Genomic DNA, 25,310 nt, shown 5'->3' with positions numbered 1-25,310 from the left:
CTACAGCTAACAGTGTTTAAAATACAAATGTTTTTATTCTTACTGTATCTATTAGTAGCAAAAACTGATTTTTTGAAATTGGGCATTAAAAGGCATGTCTATAGGATGAATTTTATGATAAATTATACAGAGAAATGCTCAGTGGTTATCATGCGAATACAGCAGGTTACAAACATTATGCACAATCTGATGCTCTTTCTGTTGGACTCTGATGCTCTTTCTGTTGGACTCTGATGCTCTTTCTGTTGATGCTTTTTCTGATGCTCATGGGGGCTTTATTATAAATCCCCACCTTTCCTGGCACAGGCTAGAGGAGTGTGGCCCCCCCAGGGCCTGCTCTGACCTTAAGCCCACTCTCTGGTCACCTGCTTCTGACAGCTCTGCCTTCCTAATCCCCTGCACTGACAGCGACGATACCAAACGCCCATCCACACCAGTGCAGCTCCATCTGCTTCTCAGTCGCACTTCAGTTTGTCTTCAAAACAGCCCTGTGCTGGTGCGAATGTGTGGTGGACCCCAGAAAAGCCATGTCCTTTAATCCTCATTCAGTACTGCTGGGTGGGAGCTTTCTTAATGTTTCCATGGAGTTGTGACCCACCCAGTCGTGGGTGGTAGCATTTGATTAGATAGTTTCCATGGACATGTGTCTCCACCATTCAAGGTGGGGTTGTTTACTGGAGCCCTTTAAGAGGGAACCATTTTGGAAAAAGCTGCAGAGTCCACCAGTCAGTAACCTTTGGAGATGAAGAAGGAAAATGTCCCCAGCGGAGCTTCATGAAACAAGAAGCCAGGAGAGAAAGCTAGCAGATGTCACCATGTTCACCATGTGCCTTTCCAGTTGAGAGAGAAACCCTGAACTTCATCGGCCTTCTTGAGCTAAGGTATCTTTCCCTGGATGCCTTAGATTAGACATTTCTATAGACTTGTTTTAATTGGGACATTTTCACAGCCTTTGAACACTTAAGCTAACAACTTAATAAATTCCCTTTTCCAAAAGACATGCTGGTTTTGTATATTGCATTCCAGCAGCTAGCAAACTAGGACAAACCCTATGAGGCACTTACCACTCTTACCTCCCCATTACAGCTGAGTAAACTGAGGCACAGGGAAGTGAAGTGTCTTGTTCAATCCATGATGTAGCAAAGCCAGGGTTGAGCTCAGAGTGCTCTGCTGGGGTTCAGCCCATGCCCCTGGGTTGCAGTGCAGAGCCTCTGTCTTGCCCTGTCCTCAGGTATCTCCCTCATGTGTCCTATTTCCATCACCTGTTCCATTCCTTCCATGTGCTTCTCTGTCAGGGAAGGACGGGAGGCTGCAAGTAAAGACAATGCTACTCAGTCAACCAATAACCTTAATTTTATGCACACTATTAAACCAACAGTTCTGGGCAGAGGAATATTTATAATAGCTGCACTATCCCTTCCATTTAGAAAAGGAATAAGTCTTCTCTTGCCAGTTTAGGGCCTCTTCTTGTTTAAGCCAGGTCCCTCCAGTCATTGGGTGGCTGCTGACGTGGCGGTAGTGAAGGCTGCAACTCTCCCTTCCATTTGTTCATCTCGCAGGAGGCCTTACCTGAGCATCTGGCACCTCCAGGTATCACCTTCGGGAAGCCCAGGTCTGAAGACAGTGGACGTTGGCAGAATGAGCTCTCTTGGGGCCTGGAGAGTGGCTGGGTGAGTGGTGGGGGCCCCGCGCGGCCCTGCAGCACCTTGGCCAGAGCCCACCCTCTCCCCAGCACCTGGATAGCCCCAGGCTGCTGGACACCTCAGGATAAGCCCGGCGGCTCAGGCTGACCCGCTCCACTGGAGACCGGGCTCACGTGACCAGTCACCCCCGGGCAGGAGGGCGCATCCACGCGAGCCACGGTGCAGAGTCTTGGTGAGGACCAGCCATCCTTTGTGTCTGCCCTCATGCTACCCATCACCCTCTCACTGAAAGTGCTCACTCAGGAGTGGTTGTTTTTCATCAAGACAGATGACCAAAGGTGGCTACATAAGTATTTTGAAGGAGCAAGAAAGGGGGAAAGTGACTTCCAACAGATGAGCTTATGTTCACTGCTTTCCCACGGTTTCCAAAATGAAAGAAATGACAAGCAGTAAACCTCAGACTTTGGGGCAGTGGGAGGTGATGTCCTGGGGTGAAAACAGCCCCGGCCCTTTGACTGGGTCACTTTTTTGATCCCAGTGTGTCACCCTCGATCTGCCCTGGCCCACACACGTGCTGGCAGTAACTTAGTTTTGACAGTTTTAGTGATGCTCATCCTTGCAGGGTATTGTCACACATATACCAACAAGAAGAAATGGAATTTGCTATGTATAAGTCTCCCAGGGAAGGGAGGGAATTTCTTGCAGCAAAATCCTTCAAACTATTTTGAGTTCATCGGTTCTTTACTGGGCCAGGAACCATTTCTAAGTGATGGGAAAAAGTTTTAACATCAAATTATACTAAGAAGCATTTTAAAAGAAAATCAGTGGAAGATTTTATAATGTCAATTGTCACTCCTTTAAGTGTGCACAAACTTACCATAGAAATATTGGAGAAAGCATTTATGTGTACATGCTTTACTCCTCCCCAGAAATTATTGTTCTATGCACTTATGTCTATTTATGCTCCTGGAGAACCAGGACCCCACAAGGCTAAGGACCCCAAGCACCACCAGCACTGACTGGCACAGAGCCCACAAACACTGAGGAAGCCAGTCACCCTGGAGACATCTGCCCTTTAATGCAGCTTCACAAGGGCTGCAGAAGATGTTGTTTTAATAAAGCAGGTACCAGGTGCCTCATCCACTGGTAGAGCCCGAGATGCAATCTCAGGGCTGGCACAGCTGGGCACCCAACAGTGCCACGACCACAACACTGGTGACAGCAGTGGGAGCAGGCTTCACTTTTTAGGCCCACAGTTGTACTTTCTCCACCCCATTCCATCCATCCCAGCTTGAGTTCTCTAATTTTATTTGGGCAGCATTTGAAATGACATGCTTAGCCCGAAGGGGTACGTATTATCTGTTGTGTCTTAAATGTCTTACCAAATAGGTGAAATGTCTGACAAGTCTTCTAACTTCATGTGTGTTTGTAGCCTAAGAGTTTCCTGATTGGCCTTTCACTGTTTTTCAAGCTAAATATGAGCATGTAGGTCCTTGGTCCTTTGCTAGAATGCCCAGATGTTCTTTTGTGTTTGCCCACCTTTTCCTCCTTCATGGTCCAGCTCAAACGCCACCCCCCACCCCCACCCCAGAGCTTCCGGAGCAAACCACTGGCTCTCTGTTTCATCACACAAATGTGCTTATGTTCCCAGAGCATATGTGATTCATTGTTATATTTTTGTTAGCTGACTTTGTCTATCTTTTCCTCTGACTGCAAATTCCTTGAGTGTTGGGAGCATTTCTTCTCTACATCTGTTTCTTACACAGAGAGTAAATGCACAGGAATTGCACACATGGAGAGAAGAGCCTGGACATAGCTGAAAGAAAGGTATATGGAGGGCGTGATGTCTTTGACCTCATAGGAAAGAGCCAAGCAGCCTCTGGTCTTGGTGACGGGTCACTCCTGCTGCCTCCACATCTCTGGCTGATAAATAGTGAAGTCAATGAGCCTGAAAAAAATGTTCTGCTCTCATGTGATTTCATTATGATGTTTCTATTATTTATTCAAAAGTAATTTGAGTGAATTCACAATAAAAAATAAAGATACAATTAAATGAACAACAAACAAAAATGAAACATTGAGAGCCAAATAATAAAAGTGTGCAGAGGAAAAGAAACCTTAAAAGCTTAGCTTAATTAAGGTGGTCTCTTGTAGGATTCCTAGAAGGAAACATTGAAAATCTCTGTGCACAATGTCTGTGATGTAATTGAGCCAAAAGTTCTTAAAGCAAATTTGGGAGGGACCAAATTAATTGACTTGCACATTCTATAAGCATTAATAGAATCAGTTGGATTTTCATGACCTGCATAGAAAGCAAACACTGAGGTCTCTAGTAAATACCTCAAGTGGAGGTATTCTGAGCTGTTGCCAGAACTTTTCTATATATATAGCCCTTATATAATGGGTTGCCAGTTGCAGGGCTGATAGTATTGAATTTTGAAAGGAAAGGAGATCTAAGTAATGAGTCTGTGATACATAGGGTCTAGAAATCCATTAGTAATAGCCTTCAGGTGTAGGAAAATGTTTGGCATTCTTCCCACGTGCATAGCACCAAAGGTAAGAGGGAAGGCTTTCACACTGCTGGCAGAACAAAAGAGTTCCTTAACTCTGTCCATTCCCAACTAGCTGAAGTATAATACAAGGTGAAGGAGGGGGAGGGGGGTGTTTACAAGGAATTAGTGGAATTTCACCACAGCAAAGGGCAGCTGTGGGTCCAGAGCTGAAAGGCTAGACACACAGATCCCTCCAGTTCTCCCTGGCCACTCCTACCTCTATCTCTGCCTCTCCCCTACTCCCATCTCTGCTTCTCAGCCCATCAGCTTCTCCCTATGGTTTTCTTTGCTGAGCATCTTCCTGTTGTACATGCGTAGACTACCAATGTCAACTTGAGGCATATCTCCCCATTTCCCACCTTCAGATGTCCTTAAGAGCTCAGTACCAGCAGGGAAGTGACTTGAGTCACTGAGTCTGACCCTACCCTCATAGAGGAGAGGATGTGCTTGGATGAGCTTGGGTGTGTTTCTGTAGTACTTGAACCAAAGGTGGGAAAAGAAGCAGCATCCTAGAGGCTGATAGCTGGAGAAGGGTTTTAGGGAAAGGGGCAGAGGCTGGACACCATCCAAAGAGATGTCAGCTACAAATGTAGAGAATTTCATGAACTAAAGGACCACATTTTTGGTAGTGAAGGCCATGTGAAGACTTAACTTTTGGAAATCAGCTTCTATTTCCTCTCTTGCTATGCAGGGTGATATTTTGTGCCTTGCTTGATCATAGTGACATTCCATGGAAGCACTGAGGTAGGTCACCACTGCAGAAAGCAAGAGTAATTGCTTCCATAATCATTTCTATGCATTTGTCTTGACAAAAGAAGTATCTGATTATAACGATTAATGATTTTCATAATGGATGTCCTTTCTTCTAAGGGGCATCAATCAGTATTTAGCCTATGACATTATGCCCTCAGCCACTGTAATCATATGTTTTTAACCCACCTAAAAAATGATGCAGAAATTACATCGGTTTCCCCACCCACAATAAAAACCGTCATTGGCGAGGGGCAGCAGCCCCTTCCATGATGCGACCTCACAGGTGTGACACCTGGACACCCCACGGGAATGTACAGGTGTCGCGACAGTCCAAGCTTTTAAAATGACATGTATCTGTTTGTCAGACTAACCTGCACACACACATTTAAAAAATTGCTTCCAGATACATTTCTTACTTCTTTTTCTCATTTCATGTTTTAAGTGATAACTTTTTACATTAGGCTGTGACCTTCTTCATTATGCTTCGGTCCCAACATCAGTGGCCCCAGGAATTTGGCCGAGGAAACAGCAAAACCCGCTGGGAAGCAGCACCACAGGGGGCCAGCATACCCTGGGACTGGAGGGGAGGCGGAAGCTTTCCAGGGGAGCCCACCTCTAGCCACCCCCGTGCCACGGCAATATGAGACTCTGACAGCTGTACGTTTATTTTTTTATGTTTCTGTTGCTATTGAAAATTTTATGAAGCTTCGTTATACTTCTTGTTCAATGTCTGATCTCATTTCGAGGAGCTCTGCGATGACATCTCCACACTTCTCTCATGTCAGCACCACCAGGCGTACTGTGGGTGCCCAGCACATGCTTACTGATTGACATGAGCAGGTCAGTGCTGAACCTATAAAAAGATGTCCTGCATTTCCAATAAGGCCTGTTAAAGCCCAGCATAGCCTAGAACACCAGAGCACATAGCTTCTCCTGCCTCCTCCTGCCCCATCCTCACCACCCCTTTGGGATGGAGTCTATACAGACAGGTGTCCCCCCTTTGGGAGTGGGGAGAGGACAGTGTGGGGAGCCCCTGTGGCCCAGCATGGGCTGGCAGGGTCTCGTGGGGTGAGGAGGGCATCCATCCATGGGGGAGCGGACCTGAATGAGGAGAGGGGAGCACATGGAAGGGGGCCCTGTTGTAGGGTCCGAGTTAACAGGGTAAGGGGCCTTCGTTGGGGGGGCGGCTTAGGGAGGTGCAGGCCCCGTGAATGAAGAGGACATCCTGGCTGCTCCCCAAGTCTTGGATAGGGAGACATATAGTGGCAGAGATGTCATGTTTATTATCTATGAAGAGATTGTTCAAACTAGTACTATATTAGAGGTCACGGGAGCCAGCCTCTCCCTGTTGGAGAAGGGAGTTACAGACCCAGCAAGGGCTAAAACCAGAGTGAACCCTGTGGACTGGAATTGGCATGAATGCTGTGAACTTGTAGTTTTTCATGTGGGTAGATAGAAAGCTGTAGACACAAACACAGCTCTATGTTTATAAAAGCACTGGGCATGGTAGTGGGTATGTCTGTGCAGTCATCATGAGTGTAAGACATAATGTCCTCACTCTGTGCACTAATGTCACTGCAACAATACCCCTGAAACCAAAGATCACGCTCTCTGCATAGTATTTGGCTTCTAAACACCATTTTCCATTGAAAGGCTCATTAAAGAGACTCAGGGCTCCTTTTAGGAATGCATTCCCACAGTTGGGGCATGGGAAGTTTGCTAAGTCCAAAAGCAGGGACTCAGATGTCAGCGTTGGCTTCCCACGGGCAAAACCAGGGAAAACGTGAGATAGGAGAGCCTCATTTTATTTTGTTTTGCTTTACTGTGCTTTGTGGATACTGTCTTTTTATAAATTGAAGGTTTATGGCCACCCTGTAGCATTTTTCCAGCAGCATGTGCTCACTTGGTGTCTCTGTATCACATTTTAAAACTTTTTCATCATTATTACATTTGTCATGGTGATCCATGGGCTTTAATGTTACGATTATGATTGATTTGAGGTGCCACAAACTGCACCATACATGGTGATGAACTTGAGAAATGAGTGTGTCCTCGCTGCTCCACTGACTGGCTGTTACTCCTCGCTGTTCCCTGGGACACATGATATTGACATTAGGCCAATTACTAACCTTACAATCACCTGTAAATATTCAAGTGGAAGTAAGAGTCACACATCTCTCACTTTACATGAAAAGCTAGTAATGGCAGCATTACTGAGGGAGGCAGGTTGAAAGCTGAGATAGAAAGTTCTGCCTCTTGTGCAGGTTAGCCAAGCTGTGGATGCAGAAGAAAAGTTCTTAAAGGAAATTAAAGTGCTACTCCAGTGAACACATGAATGATAAGAAAGTAAGAGCATTATTGCTGATATGCAGAAAGTTTTACTGGTCTGGAGAGATGATCAAACAAGCCACAACTTTCCCTTAAGCCAGGACCTAATCCAGAGCAAGCCCCTAACTCTCTTCAATTCCAAGAAGGCCAAGGAAGATGAAGAAGAGATTGAAGCCAGCAGAGGCTGATGAATCAGAGCTAAGGAGAGAAATCACCATGTGATAGAAAGACCCAGGGAAGCAGCAAATGGGGATGCAGAAGCTGCATCAAGTTATCCAGAAGATCTAGCTAGGAAAACCGATGAAAGGAACTGCACTAAACCACGATTTTCCTCATAGACAAGGCAGCTTTATATAGAAAGAAGAGGCCATCTAGGCCTTTCATTGCTAGAGACCATAGGTCAATGTCTGGCTTCAAAGCTCCAAAAAGACCAGTTGACTCTCTTGTTAGGGCCTAACGCCAATGGTAAATTTGAAATTGAAGCCAGGGCTCATTTACCATCCGTAAAACCCTAGGCCACTCAAGCATTGTTCCAAACCTCTGCCTGTGCTCTGCAAATGAAACCACAAAGCCTGCATGGCAGCACGTCTGTTTGCAGAATGGTTTGAAGTCTACTGTTGAGACCTACTGCTCAGAAAAAAGATTCCTCTCAGAATATTATGGCTCAACAACACACTGGGTCACCAAAGAGCTGTGATGGAGATGTACAATGAAATTAATGTTTCCTTGCCTGCTGACACAACATCCATTTTGTAGCCCATGGATTAAAGTGTTATTTCAACGTTCAGGTCTTCTTATTTAAGAAATGCATTCTGTAAGGCCATACTGCCGTAGACAGGGATTCCTCTGGTGGATCTGAGTGCTGTGACTTTCTGGAAAGGATTTACCATTCTTGAATCATGGGAAGAGTAATCACATCAGTGTTAATGAGTTTGGAAGAAGTGATTCCCATGCTGATGGATGACTCTGAGGGGTTCGAGACTTCAGTGGTGGAGGCTAATTGTAGATGTGGTGGAAACACAAGAGAATGGAATTAGAGTGGAGCCTGAAGGCAGGACTTACTGCTGCAACCTCAGGGCTAAACTTCAACAGGTGAAGCACAGTTCCTTATGGATCAGCAAACAAACCCAATTCTTGAGATGGACCCCAGTCTTAGTGAAGATGCTGTGAACACTGCTGAAACGATAACCAAACATTTAGAATAGTATGTAAACTTAGTCGATAAGGCAGAGACAGAGTTTGGAAGGACTGATTCCAATTTTGAAATAAGTTCTACTATGGGTAAAAAGCTATCAAACAGCATCACATGCTACAGAAATCTTTTGTGAAAGAGAGATTCAATCAATGTGGCAAACTTCATTGTTGTCTTATTTTAAGAAATTGCACAGCTGCCCTAACCTTTAGCACCTACCCCTTAGTCAGTCAGCAGCTTTCTTTATCCTTGGAAAACCCTTCACCAGCAAAAGGACTACAAGTTGATGAGACTCAGATGAAGGTTATAATGGCTTAGCAAAAAAAAAAATGTGTTTTTTATCAAGGTGTGTACCTTGTTTTTTTAGACAGAATGCTATTGCAAACTTAATAGACTATATTAGAGTATAGCATAACTTTCCTATGCACTGAGAAACCAAAAATTCATGGGACTCACTTGATTGAGATATTTGTTTTTTGTGTGTGTGCTAGAACTGAACCTGCAGTATCTCTGAGGTAGGCCTGTTTTAACAGAATGATTTAAATTGCTTAGGACTGATTGAATAAAATAGGAAACCATGAGTCATGCTGAAATAATTAAATAAATGAATAAACCAGAAGTCTGATGAGAAAGAAGATATTTAAAGAGTTTTTAAGTGCCTCCTCTCAATATAATTATAAAGTAGTTTCACTTGACAGATCTCATGCCAGGCACCACCAAGGTGTGTGTATTTATTACCCAGGGGAATAAAAATTAGGTTTGCATTGTCATAGCAGATGATGCATGACATTGCATCTCTTATAACATCAGATTAACCCAAAGGGCAGGGCACTGTACAGATTCACTTACCTGTAACCAACAAAGGTCTCAAGATTCTCAACATCAAGGACAGAGTGAGAACTATTCCAGATTGAAGAAGTCTAAGCATTGCTGAGAAGTAACTGCATGTGTAATTTTGGACAAGGTCATTTTGCTGTAAAGGACAGTATTGGTACAATTAGAGAAATTTGAACGTATCTAAATATTAGATGGTATTATTATATTAGTGTTAATTTCCTGAATCAATGGTTTTAATATGATTACACATAAGAACGTGCAATTAAGGATCAGGAAATGATGGGGCATGATGTCAGCAGCAACTTACTCAAATAATACAAGAAAAAAGGACCTCACACTGCTCTTCCAGGTTTTCTCTACATTTGGCATTGTTTAAAAATTGTTAAAAAGAAAAAGAAATAAGTGAGTTCAGTATATGAAAATGTGAACAAATTGTTTAACATAAATTTTGAAGATCATTGTTGTAAACTTTGAAGTTCACCAAGGTTTCTACTTACAGAATTTTCTTATACTCTTAATACATTAAAAAAAGTTATTCTCTTTTATAAACCTACAAGTGACAAATAGAAATTGTGTTCTCTGAAATAATATTACAATTGGCAGAAAGTATTTTTTTCTTCAGATGATAGAGAATGGGAGCCATGTGCAATTCTCTGGGAGGACATGCTTTTAGATTTGCATCATACTTTGGTTGATTCCATTTGAAATACAATTTGTCATCAGTATTCTGATTTTCTGATAATAATTTATCCCACTCTTGATGAGTTAAAAGCCTCACTTTAAACATCAGCTACTTTTCTGGGCTGCAGGGTATGTATAGGAAAACAAGATTTTTGTTTCTTCACTAAATGGTCCTAAAATTGTTTTTCTTCCTTTCCTACCTCCTCTTCTTTTCTGTTGTTTCCTTCTTCCATTTTTCCTGCAAAAAAATTTCTAATGAAAAGATTCTTGTAGGATGTATTGTGTTAGGCACTATGTGGCAGAGTCAAATAACATAGGATTAATTTGAAAGAGTCACAGTCCAGTGGAAATGAAAGAGAATAAAAATTGCATTGTATTAAGTATTGTGATGCAGATACTTGAAAAAGTCAGGGGAGAAGGAGTTTAATCATCTGGCCAAGTGGAGAGTGAGAGGTAGATGTGACAGCCTCAGGTAGGAGGTGAACTGAGTGGTGAACATCAAGCATGCAAGAAAAATAAATGATTAACTAATGAAGCAGGAAGAAGGAATTAATACAGATAAAAGTCAAAATATGTAGAGAATAAAAGTCATACTGATCAATAAAAACAATAGATGGCAAAATTGCTCAATAGTTACTAAGTCTAATCAAGGGGGAAAAATCATGAATAGAAAGATACAGAAAAGAGGAAATGGGAATATACCCAGAACAGTACAGCTTGAAGGAATTAAAATAATATTTGCAGATTTGGACCAATAAATTTATCATTCTAGATGCAAAAACTATTTGTCTAAGGAAATGTAAATTAACAGCAATGATTCAACAAGAAGTAGAAAACATAAAGGCATCATAACCATAGATGAAACTGAAAATGTAGGCAGAGCTCTCTTTCTAGAAAGGAACTAGTGCCAGATGACTTACTGTCTCATGTTCTAGTAATTCTCCCACATGATGAAAAAAGTTGGGAAGCTATTATATTGACTTTCTAAGGTCAGCTTTAGAGTGATATTAAAACAGTATGACTTTAATACAAAAAGGGCAAACTTCTAGTAGTGTCCTAATTACAAACAAAGAGATGGCAAAAACTCTAAATTTTTAGCAAGGAAAATGCATCAAAGTTGAAGATATGACTATGTAGGGGTTGTCTCAAGAATTTCAGACTGTCCATCATTTGTAACACAATTTTCTATAAAAGCATATTGAAGGGGGAAATATCATGCAATTATTTCAATTGTTGTCCCTCAAAAACATTTAATAACCTCTAATACCAATTCATGTTAAAAGTCTCCATGTGGAGCAGAAGGAATGTCCCCGGGCATGCTGGAGCAGTCTGTCAGCTCTCCACAGCCAGCCTCCAAATGGTGTCACTTTTGAAGCATTCTTCAAGTTAGGAATAAGATGGAGACACTGTGTATCACTGCAGCTATTCAACACGGCACTAAAAGATGAAGCCCAAACAATAAATCTGATGAGAAAAATGAAAGAACTTCTGGAAAGGAAGGGGCAATGATTGTTAATTGTAGATGCTATGATAGCTTCAGTAGAAACCATAGAGACATAATAGACAAGTGCTTAAGGCCGATGAAATGTAAACAGGGTATTAGAACTAAAAGATCTAGATTTATTTTGACCAGGAATAGGACCACTGTAAATGAAGCCACTCCAGTGTTAGACTCTCTTTGGCCAGTTGGCAAAAATAATCAATTTTATATTGGAAAGTATTATTAGGCATTTATTCTGGGGGAGCTCAAATTATAACATGAGAAGTCACTTGTTATTTTTAGAAATGAAGATTCTATGGTTTTGTGTCATTATTTGGAAAAAATTTCTTTAAGAAAATAGGACAGTTTTAAAGGGGCCAGCAGATTTGCTGGCCCCACAAAGTATCTATTTTCAGCCATACACTTCTGCTTTCATTTGTGTATGTAAAATCGTCACACATATTCTAATGTCTACGAATTCACGTTCTTTATTTGCACTGAGTTTCATTCTTTTTCTACGTGCGTGGCCTTCTTCTAAATGGTAGAAATTCTTATTGTCATCACTACTTTCATGCATTATTAAATCCTTTATGAGCCATTGAGCCACGTTGTCAGCAGGGGCATTAACTCAGCATGATACTTACAATAGAAAATACTCAATTCACAACGATGAAAATATGTCAGAAATGACAAGGAAATTCATCAAAAGAGGTAAAAGTATATTCTGTGATTGAAGAATAGAGAAGAATTGTTCAGCATGCATCTATACTATGAGCAACAACTTTTCAGAAGGTGATGATTATTGTAAATGAAACAAGGTTTCTGTGAAAATAAAAATAAAATTACATCATAGATTTCTGAAATGTTGTTAACATAATCATGTCATTGCTTGTGTCCTGAAACTTCCAAATGATCTGCAGACTACTTGATTGATCACTGTGGGTCACCGATCATTTGGAGAGTGTCTGCTCTGATGGCTGAGGAGAGGAGGGGAGGAGGAGGAGGAGGGGGAGGGGGAGGGGGAAGTGAAATGGATGGGGGAGGGGAGGGGGAGGGGGATGCAGAGGGGAGGAGGAGGGGAGGAGGAGGGGAGGAGGAGGGGAGGAATGGAGGGGAGGAAGGGAAGGGGAGAGGGAGGGGGATGGGGAAGTGAAATGGATGGGGGAGGGGGAGGGGGCAGAGGGGAGGGGGAGGGGAGGAGTGGAGGGGAGGAAGGGAAGGGGAGAGAGAAGGGAGGGGGAAGGGGAAGGGGGAGGAGGGGGAGGGGGAGGCAGAGGGGAGGGGGAGGGGACGAGGGGAGGTCAGGAGGGGAGGGGAGGAAGGGAAGGGGAGACGGAAGGGGAGGGGGAGGGGGAAAGGGGAGGGGGCAGGGGGAGGGGGAGGCAGAAAGGAGAGGTGGGAGGTGAGGAGGGGAGGTGAGGCAGGTAGCAGGGTTCAGGTTATGTGGAAGCCAAGAGCAGGGAGTGGCTCTTCTTCCAGGTCTGTGTCCAAGGAGAGGCTCAATGCCACTTCAGGCACCAAGTCCATGCTTGTGGCTTTTCTCTGACTTAATCATAGTTGAGAGACTTTTACTTGGTGTCAAAGTCCAAAAGAATTGGTGGGGATGATGGTGCTTTAGTAGCCAGGGGGATGGACAAACAGAACTTTGTTCCCTGTGAAATCTTTTCAAACTACCTACATCTTCTCTCTTTCTCTGTTTGCAAAAGGAAAAATCTTGAGCCGAAAGGGAATTTTCCAACAACGTTGTCCAAAATGTTAAATCTACCTCATTTTGTTATTACAAAAATCAAGAAAAATTTCTTTGGGTTGATTTAATACAATACTTGATACTTTTAGACAAAGGAAAGAAAACAGAAACCTTCATATGTCTTAGGAAAATAGTGAAACTTGCTGTCTGAAGACACTGAGATAGGTGCTTGGCTCCTGGGTTCTGTGCCTTGGACACAGTACGTAATTATTCAGACATGGAAAATCCAATGAAAGTAGATGCATGGGTGTGAGTGGTTGCAAAGTCTCCTTCATGACACTGTGTGCATGATTCCCTTCGCAGACCTTATGTTTTCTTGGTTTTGAAGTGGAAATAGCTGGTATTTCCAGCTTGAACTCAATCACAGCTTTCTAATGCATTTTCTTGATTTTTCCTGAATCTTGACCTGATTCAGGGCAGCCTGTGTTCCTTTCCCATGTGCAGAAAGCAGAGGAAAAGGTGCAGGAGGCATGCTTCCTCTGTGCATCAGGTTTTCAGTGAGCTGCTTTAGCAAAAGCATTTGTCACTAAAATGGGAAGCACGTCCAGTCCATCAGCACCGCGGGACCAGTCCACGCCGAGTATGGCTCCAAACTCGAGGGCGCGACCGAACCCCGTGAAGGAGCATCACCCCCACAGCGCGGCAGGTCCCCCGTGGTTCTGCATCGCTGAGACCCGGTGCCCCAAGAACCTGCATTCCCAATGGGCCACAGGTGAGGCGGATGCTGCATCTGGAGCCCCCATGACCCTGCGGAGGGACCCTCTGGGGAAGAGCTGTCCCACAAGGTGTCTGCTTGAGTGGGGGTTGTCTTTTCTGTGAAGATCATCAGAACAAATGACCATAACATTTTGTTATGTCCCTGCCAGATGCATCTGCAATTATTTTCATGCTTGCAGTATGTTATATACACAACAAATGTGTATAACATGGAAAAACCCTCACATATGTGCACATATATTCACATACCTAAAAAAAACACACACAAATATAAAGGTTACTCTCTCTCCGCCTCACCATATCTAAAATACAACTTTATGCTGGATGTGTTCGAATTCTGCCGAACTCCTAAATACCTTAGAGGGATTGAATTTGAAGTATGAGATGGTGGTCAGGAGTGTTGGAGTTGAAGGAAAATTGCTAAGGTTTTAATAGCAGTTTTCTCAGGTTCATCTTAGGGACCTATCATCGGTTTTTGCAGAGAGAATTGGGAGGGAAATTCATAGGAAGCATTCAAGATATCATATCCCTTGAACACAATGTCCTTTCATGGAAGTGTCTCAGCATCATGACATTCTAACCTGTTTCCCACCTACTGAACCACAGCTCCCTGTGAGAAGTAACTGGTTTGACTCATCTAGGTGTTGTGATTTCCTCTCCTTTAAGCCACTCATCACCACCTGTGGTCACTGGCAGCAGCAGGACTTCACGTGCACAGCCACTGGCATGCCCCGAGGTCTGGGAAGCCCCTGGTATTGAGCTGGGGGTGCAGAGGGGGCAGATATGGGCGTGTGTCTGGGCTGTCCAGCCGTGTGAGCCCTGCCAGAGCACAAGGCACACACTCTCTCTTCCTCTAGGCCCTCCCGCCTGCACTTGGATGGGGTGCCTTATACTCGGGGTCCCTATAAGCAAGGGCTTCCATCTGGGGGGCTCTCGAGGTGCGCAGGTACCAGACAGGGTTGCCCAGGCTACTGCACCTCCTGTCGTCTGGAGCCAATGTGACAAACAGTTGTGACTCCAAGTATTTGGAAGATTGCATGACTTTATTCTCAATATGGCTTTAGTACTTTAGGTGTGGCAAATTGCTGCCTGTATTTGAATGTTTGACACCGTATCACCACTGAAAAGCTCTTCTGTGTTTATCTTGCTCAGAAACTGCAAGCATGTGATGTCTGTGGGATTGTAGGTGTGTGCACAGAGTGTGGGCTTTAAAAGGCGAAGATTACAATTGTGCAGAGGCAGAAAAGTCTCAAAAAGTAGGTGATACATGGGTGGGTTACAATCACCTATGTATTTTAATAGCTATACGTGCACTTGTGATATTTTGAAGCTGTGTATGTGCCCCGGAGAATCCAGGTCTTGGAGCTGCTCCACTCCTGCGGCTGTGCATCTCCTGAGGGTGGGCCTCCGGGGTAGGGGTTTCAGGTGCGGCTGCCCCAGGTGGGTCCATCCCCGGATGGGAGTCCTTCATAAAAGGACGAAGCCCACATGGAGCTCAGCTCAGCCAGAGCTGGGAGGGCACACACGAGCTGAGAGCAGCCCCAGAGACAGGGAGGAAGCCACAAACCAGAAGCTGGAAGCAGCAAAACCTGGAGAGGAGGCCCAGCACGGTGGCCGCCACGTGTCCTGCCATGTGATGGGGCTATCCAGTGGCCTCTGGGGAGGCCGTGATTTATAAGTTCTCAGAGCCTCCGAACTGTGAGCTTGTGAGCTCATAAATTTCCACTGCTAAGCTGCCAGCCCGCTGCTGGTGTGTTGTATTTTGGTTGCTTTAGTGAATTTGTAAAATACTCAAGTGATGCATTTATTGGTTGTATATGGAAGTATTTAGTGTATATTTTTCCCAAAACTTTATTTTTTAACTTAAAAGTATATCATGGACAGATGTATAGGTTGATAAATACAGCTGTACCTCATTCGTTTGAATGGTGGTCCGATTCTTTTATGGATGAACTCTGATTTAATCAGCCTCCTGCTAATGAAGACAGTTGCCTTCCATTTGGTGCTTTAGGAAATGACACTGCAGTGAACTCGGTGTGTGTGTCCTTGTGCACATGGAGGGTGTGTCTAAAAGACAAGATTCCACTAAAATTTCTGGGTCAATATGTATAGACATTTGGAATTGTGATAGTTACTATTTGTCCTTTAAAATCTTTTTACCAATTTAGACTTGCACCAACAACATTTGAGAGTGATTTTTTTCACCTCTTCACCCATTGAGACATGATGATAAATGATAATCAGTATAGAAAAGATATTTCAATTTTACATGTATGTCATTGCATTGAAGTTGCCATCTTTCCATAAGTTTTTAGTTATTTGCATTTCTTCCTTCTTGTAGTACCTTTTTGCACCTGCCAATTATAAAAATTATTCTCCTAAGTCATATCCTAATACTTGCATAGTTCTGTTTTTCATGATTAGAGCATTCAGCCTTCTGGAGTCTATTTTGGAATAAGGCATGAAGCAGGGGTCTAATTTTATTTTCAAAAAATTGTAAATTCTCCCAACATGGATTAAATCATTGACCCACTAATTTGAATGACCATTGTTATAGTATATATATTAACATATATATATATATCAGTATCTGGGCTATCTTCCACTCTACCTGAGTAAGAAACCTCCCAGCTGACCTCTTCAGCGTGGCATGGATTTCAGGGAGTGAAAATTCTCCTGCAGAAACAGTGGTGTGTGTAAAGGCCCCGTAGCAGGGGCAATGTGCTTCAAGGAATGCAAAATTTTTAGTGTGGTTGGAGCTTCAAGTGTAGGAAAGTGATTACAAGCATTTTCAGGAAGTCCACATCAAAACCAATTAAAAACTATTGTAAATTAAACACTAGCCCCCAACAGAAGCAAAACTTTACCAGTCCTGATGTCCTTACCTGGATGGATGTCAGTCCTTAACTGCACTGTATAAAAGGGGAGAGGTGTAAGTGCAGCATTTTAAGACACAGTGCCCTTTAACTCATTTTTGTCAGCTTTTCAAGGGAAATATTTTTATCATCTGTATGTTTGCAGTTTATATTTCTCTCTTTGGGATGAAGAAATGCTGTGAAAAAATGCTCTAGGATTTCAGTGTCCAAAATACTCATCTCGAATGTTACATTCAATATTCTAATGAGCTTCCAGAGAAGATGGCTGCTTAGTAAGATGCGCGGATCTTAGTTTCTCCTCCAGAACAGCTTTTAGGGGAGTAGAAACGATACAGAACAGCTCCCAGAGCCACGACAGAGATAAAAAAGACAGTGTACCCCATCCTGGAACGGCTGGCTGGCTGAGAGAACCCACTTTGGTGAGATCGCTGAGGGGCACGGGCTTCACCGGGCGGGGTGGCAAGCGGCCGGAGTCACTCCCTTCCCTCTTCCCGGGCCAGCTGGGAGAGTTGGACGGGCGGTCCCCTCAAACCACAGTGGCTGGCACCCACACCACGCTCGGCCACCCAGACCAACTAAGAGAATTGGATCAGAAATCCCCAGGCCGTGGAGAACGGTGACGGGGGGCCCCTTTCAAACCCATGACTCCCTGGGAACGGTGCACACTCCTGGGCAGGCCGCTGCGGCTGGCGCCCTCCTGCCACGCTTGGCGCCCCAGGCCAACTAGGAAATTCGGATGGGCACTTTCCCGGGCTGCGGCGGCCAGCGACCCTCCCCGCGTTCGGACCCTGGGCCGGCTGGCACTCTGCCAAGCCGCTTCGGCTAGTGAACCTCCCGGACGGCGAGAGTTTTCCAAAGTTAAAGGACCCACAGCACCTTTTACTGGTGGGATCCACAGACAAACGTGTGCCACGAGCGCCATCTACTGGGCAGGATAAGAAAAACAGAACCCAGAGATTTCACAGAAAAATCTTCCAAACTTTTGGATCCAATACCCAGGGAAATCTGTCTAAATGCACAGACGCCAGCAGAAGATAACGGATCACGCTCAAAAAATTGAAAATATGGCCCAGTCAAAGGAACAAACCAATAGTTCAAATGAGATAGAGGAGCTGAGACAACAAATGCTGAATATACGAACAGAAATGGAAAACCTCTTCAAAAACGAAATCGATAAATTGAGGGAGGACATGAAGAAGACATGGGCTGAATATAAAGAAGAAAGAGAAAAACTGAAAAAACAAATCACAGAGCTTATGGAAGTGAAGGACAAAGTAGAAAAGATGGAAAAAACAATGGATACCTACAAGGATAGATTCAAAGAGACAGAAGATAGAATTAGTGATTTGGAGGATGGAACATATGAATTCCAAAAACAAACAGAAACTATCGGGAAAAAAATGGAAAAATTTGAACAGGGTATCAGGGAACTCAAGGACAATATGAAGCGCACAAATATACATGTTGTGGGTGTCCCAGAAGGAGAAGAGAAGGGAAAAGGAGGAGAAAAACTAATGGAAGAAATTATCACTGAAAATTTCCCAACTCTTATGAAAGACCTGAAATTACAGATCCAAGAAGTGCAGCACACCCCAAAGAGATTAGACCCAAATAGGCTTTCTCCAAGACACTTACTAGTTAGAATGTCAGAGGTCAAAGAGAAAGAGAGGATCTTGAAAGCAGCAAGAGAAAAACAATCCATCACATACAAGGGAAACCCAATAAGACTATGTGCAGATTTCTCAGCAGAAACCATGGAGGCTAGAAGACAGTGGGATGATATATTTAAATTACTAAAAGAGAAAAACTGCCAACCAAGACTCCTATATCCAGAAAAATTGTCCTTCAAAAATGAGGGAGAAATTAAAACATTCTCAGACAAAAAGTCACTGAGAGAATTTGTGACCAAGAGACCAGCTCTGCAAGAGATACTAAAGGGAGCACTAGAGTCAGAAATGAAAAGACAGAAGAGAGAGGTATGGAGAAGAGTGTAGAAAGAAGGAAAGTCAGATATGATATATATAATACAAAAGGCAAAATGGTAGAGGAAAATATTATCCAAACAGTAATAACATTAAATGTTAATGGACTGAATTCCCCAATCAAAAGACATAGACTGGCAGAATGGATTAAAAAACAGGATCCTTCTATATGCTGTCTACAGGAAACACATCTTAGACCCAAAGATAAATATAGGTTGAAAGTGAAAGGGTGAGAAAAGATATTTCATGCAAATAACAACCAGAAAAGAAAGGAGTGGCTATACTAATATCCAACAAGTTAGACTTCAAATGTAAAACAGTTAAAAGAGACAAAGAAGGACACTATATACTAATAAAAGGAACAATTAAGCAAGAAGACATAACAATCATAAATATTTACGCACCAGACCAGAATGCCCCAAAATACATGAAGAATACACTGCAAACGCTGAAAAGGGAAATAGACACAAATACCATAATAGTTGGAGACTTCAATTCCCCACTCTCATCAATGGACAGAACATCTAGACAGAGGATCAATAAAGAAATAGAGAATCTGAATATTACTATAAATGAGCTAGACTTGACAGACATTTATAGGACATTACATCCCACAACAGCAGGATACACCTTTTTCTCAAGTGCTCATGGATCATTCTCAAAGATAGACCATATGCTGGGTCACAAAGCAAGTCTTAACAAATTTAAAAAGATTGAAATCATACACAACACTTTCTCGGATCATAAAGGAATGAAGTTGGAAATCAATAATAGGTGGAGTGCCAGAAAATTCACAAATACATGGAGGCTCAACAACACACTCTTAAACAACGAGTGGGTCAAAGAAAAAATTGCAAGAGAAATTAGTAAATACCTCGAGGTGAATGTAAATGAAAGCACAACATATCAAAACTTATGGGAGGCAGCAAAGGCAGTGCTAAAAGGGAAATTTATTGCCCTAAATGCCTATATCAGAAAAGAAGAAAAGGCAAAAATGCAGGAATTAACTGTTCACTTGGAAGAACTGGAGAAAGAACAGCAAACTAACCCCAAAGCAAGCAAAAGGAAAGAAATAATAAAGATCAGAGCAGAAATAAATGAAATTGAAAACATGAAAACAATAGAGAAAATCAATAAGACCAGAAGTTGGTTCTATGAGAAAATCAATAAGATTGATGGGCCCTTATCAAGATTGACAAAAAGAAGAAGAGAGAGGATGCAAATAAATAAGATCAGAAATGGAAGAGGAGACATAACTACTGACCTCACAGAAATAAAGGAGGTAATAACAGGATACTATGAACAACTTTACGCTAATAAATACAACAATGTAGATGAAATGGATGGGTTCCTGGAAAGACATGAACAACCAACTTTGACTCAAGAAGAAATAGATGACCTCAACAAACCAATCACAAGTAAAGAAATTGAATTAGTCATTCAAAAGCTTCCTAAAAAGAAAAGTCCAGGACCAGATGGCTTCACATGTGAATTCTACCAAACATTCCAGAAAGAATTAGTACCAACTCTCCTCAAACTCTTCAAAAAAATTGAAGTGGAGGGAAAACTACCTAATTCATTCTATGAAGCGAACATCACCCTCATACCAAAACCAGGCAAAGATATTACAAAAAAAGAAAACTACAGACCAATCTCTCTAATGAATATAGATGCAAAAATCCTCAATAAAATTCTAGCAAATCATATCCAACAACACATTAAAAGAATTGTACATCATGAGCAAGTAGGATTCATCCCAGGTATGCAAGGATGGTTCAACATAAGAAAATCAATTAATGTAATACACCATATCAACAAATCAAAGCAGAAAAATCACATGATCATCTCAATTGATGCAGAGAAGGCATTTGACAAGATTCAACATCCTTTCCTGTTGAAAACACTTCAAAGGATAGGAATACAAGGGAACATCCTTAAACTGATAGAGGGAATATATGAAAAACCCACAGCTAATATCATCCTCAATGGGGAAAAATTGAAAACTTTCCCCTTAAGATCAGGAACAAGACAATGATGTCCACTATCACCACTATTATTCAACATTGTGGTGGAGGTTCTAGCCAGAGCAATTAGACAAGAAAAAGAAATACAAGGCATCAAAATTGGAAAGGAAGAAGTAAAACTATCACTGTTTGCAGACGATATGATATTATACATCGAAAACCCGGAAAAATCCACAACAAAACTACTAGAGCTAATAAATGAGTACAGCAAAGTAGCAGGTTACAAGATCAACATTCAAAAATCTGTAGCATTTCTATACACTAGGAATGAACAAGCGGAGGGGGAAATCAAGAAACAAATCCCATTTACAATTGCAACTAAAAGAATAAAATACCTAGGAATAAATTTAACTAAAGAGACAAAAAACCTATATAAAGAAAAGTACAAAAAAACTGCTAAAAGAAATCACAGAAGACCTAAATAGATGGAAGGGCATACTGTGTTCATGGATTGGAAGACTAAATATAGTTAAGATGTCAATCCTACCTAAATTGATTTACAGATTCATTGCAATACCAATCAAAATCCCAACAACTTATTTTTCAGAAATAGAAAAACCAATAAGCAAATTTATCTGGAAGGGCAGGGTGCCCCAAATTGCTAAAAACATCTTGAGGAAAAAAAACGAAGCTGGAGGTCTTGCGCTGCCTGACTTTAAGGCATATTATGAAGCCACAGTGGTCAAAACAGCATGGTATTGGCATAAAGATAGATATATCGACCAATGGAATCGAATAGAGTGCTCAGATATAGACCCTCTCGTCGATGGACATTTGATCTTTGATAAGGCAGTCAAGCCAACTCACCTGGGACAGAACAGTCTCTTCAATAAATGGTGCCTAGAGAACTGGATATCCATATGCAAAAGAATGAAAGAAGACCCATATCTCACACCCTACACAAAAGTTAACTCAAAATGGATCAAAGATCTAAACATTAGGTCTAGGACCATAAAACAGTTAGAGGAAAATGTAGGGAGATATCTTATGGATCTTACAATTGGAAGCAGTTTTATGGACCTTAAACCTAAAGCAAGAGCACTGAAGAAGGAAATAAATAAATGGGAACTCCTCAAAATTAAACACTTTTGTGCATCAAAGAACTTCATCAAGAAAGTAGAAAGACAGCCTACACAATGGGAATCAATATTTGGAAACGACATATCAGATAAAGGTCTAGTATCCAGAATTTATAATGAGATTGTTCAACTCAACAGCAAAAAGACAGCCAACCCAATTACAAAATGGGAAAAAGACTTGAATAGACACCTCTCAGAGGAGGAAATACAAATGACCAAAAGGCACATGAAGAGATGCTCAATGTCCCTGGCCATTAGAGAAATGCAAATCAAAACCACAATGAGATATCATCTCACACCCACCAGAATGGCCATTATCAACAAAACAGAAAATGACAAGTGCTGGAGAGGATGCGGTGAAAGAGGCACACTTATCCGCTGTTGGTGGGAATGTCAAATGGTGCAACCACTCTGGAAGGCAGTTTGGCGGTTCCTCAAAAAGCTGAATGTAGAATTGCCATACGACCCAGCAATACCATTGCTGGGAATCTACTCAAAGGAATTAAGGGCAAAAACTCAAATGGACATTTGCACACCAATGTTTATAGCAGCGTTATTTACAATTGCAAAGAGATGGAAACAGTCAAAATGTCCATCAACAGACGAGTGGCTAAACAACCTGTGGTATATACATATGATGGAATAGTATGCAGCTTTAAGGCAGGATAAACTTATGAAGCATGTAATAACATGGATGGACCTAGAGAACATTATGCTGAGTGAGTCTAGCCAAAAACTAAAAGACAAATACTGCATGGTCCCAATGCTGTGAATCAACACTCGAGAATAAACTTGGAATATGTCATTGGTAACAGAGTTCAGCAGGAGGTAGAAACAGGGTAAGATAATGGGTAATTGGAGCTGATGGGATACAGACTGTGCAACAGGACTAGATACAAAAACTCAAAAATGGACAGCACAATAATACCTAATTGTAAAGTAATCATGTTAAAATACTGAATGAAGCTGCATCCGAGCTATAGGTTTTTGTTTTGTTTTGTTTTGTTCTTACTATTATTACTTTTATTTTTTTTCTCTATATTAACATCCTATATCTTTTTCGGTTGTATTGCTCGTTCTTCTAAACCGATGCAAATGTACTAAGAAACGATGATCATGCATCTATGTGATGATGTTAAGAATTACTGATTGCATATGTAGAATGGTATGATTTCTAAAAAAAAAAAACAAATGGACAGCACAATACTACCTAATTGTAATGTAATTATGTTAAAACACTGAATGAAGCTGCATCTGAGCTATAGTTTTTTTTCTTATATATTTTTGTATTTTTTATTTTTATTTTTTCTCTATATTATCATTTTATTTCTTTTTCTGTTGTCTTGCTATTTCTTTTTCTAAATCGATGCATATGTACAAAGAAATGATGATCATACATCTATGTGATGATATTAAGAATTACTGATTGCATATGTAGAATGGTATGATTTCTAAATGTTGTGTTAGTTAATTTTTTTAATTAATAAAAAAATGTAAAAAAAAACCAATATAAAAAAAAAAAGGAAAAACAATACGTGACTAGTCTTAGGTAGATCTAGGTCATAAAAGTCCACATAGCCCAAGGAATGAATCTCTTTGTAAGGTCGGACTAAGTGGATAAAAGAAGGGAAGGAGGGGGTGCAAGGGTAGTTCTGTGGTAGAATTCGCGCCTGCCATGTGGAGACCTGGGTTCGATTCCTGGCACAGGTACCACCACCCTCCCCCCCCCAAATTCAACAAATGGTGCTGTAATAATAGGATAGTCACATGGAAAAAAAAAGAAATGTGACCCCCACCATGCAGCATACAAAAAAAGAAAAAGGGGGCAGAGGAGTATAGAGGCAAAAATATGGCTGATTTTATTATTTGACCATTTCTTTTCTTTCCAATTAAATATCTTCTTAATTATGAGAACTGGTATTTTGAAAGCCATTAAAGCCAGAAGTTAGCACGTATATCTCACAAGTTCACTCTCAGTTTTGTCTGTTACTTAGAAAAATAGTTATTCAGTTGAATGCAAGTTGATAACGCACAGATTTTGTTGTCACATCTTTTGGGGAGTGGGGGTATGTTCACAGTGGTTGATAGTTGTTAGCTTTAGGAGGCACTGATATAGAAAGAACAAATGATGGAAAGTAAACATAATTTATCTTGACTTTAGGTTGGTGCAAACATGGTGAAATCTTAGCTTGCCATTGTCAAATGAAGACCTTCTTGAGTACAGCTTGAGCAGATAAACTTCTTGCTTTATAAGCTTCACTGGACTCTCAGGACTTCAGGAATAGTTTTTTGGAACTCATTTTCATAAATTTTAGAAAACTTTTACATATTTTCTTGAGGGATGAAACTGTAGCCAAGAGGCAAATGACAACTTTGGCAGCAACTTCATGGAATTTATTTTTTGGCAGGATATTCATCACATTTGTTTTTGTTGTTGCTGTTGTTGTTCTTAGTACTACAGAAGAAAGTATTTTTTTCAATTTTTGGATGGTAAATGGAAACACTGAGTTGGAAGCTTCTAGTGACGTGTACTAGATACCATTGTCATACCAAAAGACAAAATTTATGGAAGGAGAATAAACATTTGTTGAACAGCTGCTATATAAGAACTCTGGCCTATGATCTTTACTGAAGTTGTATCATTTAATAGGCTTTGAAATATGCTTTTAAGAAAATATGTAATCAATCATGTACTGTGTGCCAGGCATTGTTGTGTTTTACATGCATTATCTTATTTAATTCTCACAACCCTATGATGCAGGTACTATTATTATTATCCCTGTTTTACAATGAGGAAATTCAGCCTTGGATAGTAATTTGCTCAAGGTCACTGTTCTAGTTTGCTAGCTGCTGGAATGCAACACAGCAGAGATGGATTGGCTTTCAATAAAAGGGGATTTATTTAGTTAATGTATAGTTCTTCAGAGGAAAGGCAGCTAACTTTTGACTGAGGTTCTTTCTTATGTGGGAAGGCACAAAGCAATCTCTGCTGGCCTTCTCTCCAGGCCTCCGGGTTCCAACATCTTTCCCTGGGGTGATTCCTTTCTGCATCTCCAAAGGCCTGGACTGAGCTGCAAGTGCTGAGATGAGGTGTGCCGAGCTGCTTGGGCTGAGCTACCTTGAGCTCTCTCATTTAAGCACCAGCCAATTAACTCAAACATCATTCATTGCAGCAGGCATGCCTCCTAGCTGACTGCAGATGTAATCAGGAACAGATGAGTTTCACATGACATCGGCTTATGTCCACAAGCAATATAACTAGGCATTTTCACCTGGCCAACTTGACAGTTGAATCTAACTACCCCAGTCACATAGCTAGGAAATGACAGCGCTGAGAGTGCAGGTCTTTCTGAACTGAAAACCCATGGTTCTTAAACTTCTGGTTGCATAAGAAGCACTAAGGTGCTTGTTAAAATTTC

The 25,310-nt window shown here is 41.6% G+C and overlaps 1 pseudogene; it reads left to right on the top strand.

Moving 5' to 3' along the window:
- The first annotated feature begins 13,795 nt into the window (after positions 1 to 13,795).
- LOC143672730 (protein FAM83B pseudogene) overlaps positions 13,796 to 25,310 on the top strand; it is a 50,215-nt pseudogene continuing 38,700 nt past the window's right edge.

This window comes from Tamandua tetradactyla (assembly GCF_023851605.1).
Source record: "Tamandua tetradactyla isolate mTamTet1 chromosome 9 unlocalized genomic scaffold, mTamTet1.pri SUPER_9_unloc_1, whole genome shotgun sequence".
NCBI lineage: Eukaryota > Metazoa > Chordata > Mammalia > Pilosa > Myrmecophagidae > Tamandua > Tamandua tetradactyla.
This window is presented reverse-complemented; position numbering and strand designations above follow the sequence as displayed.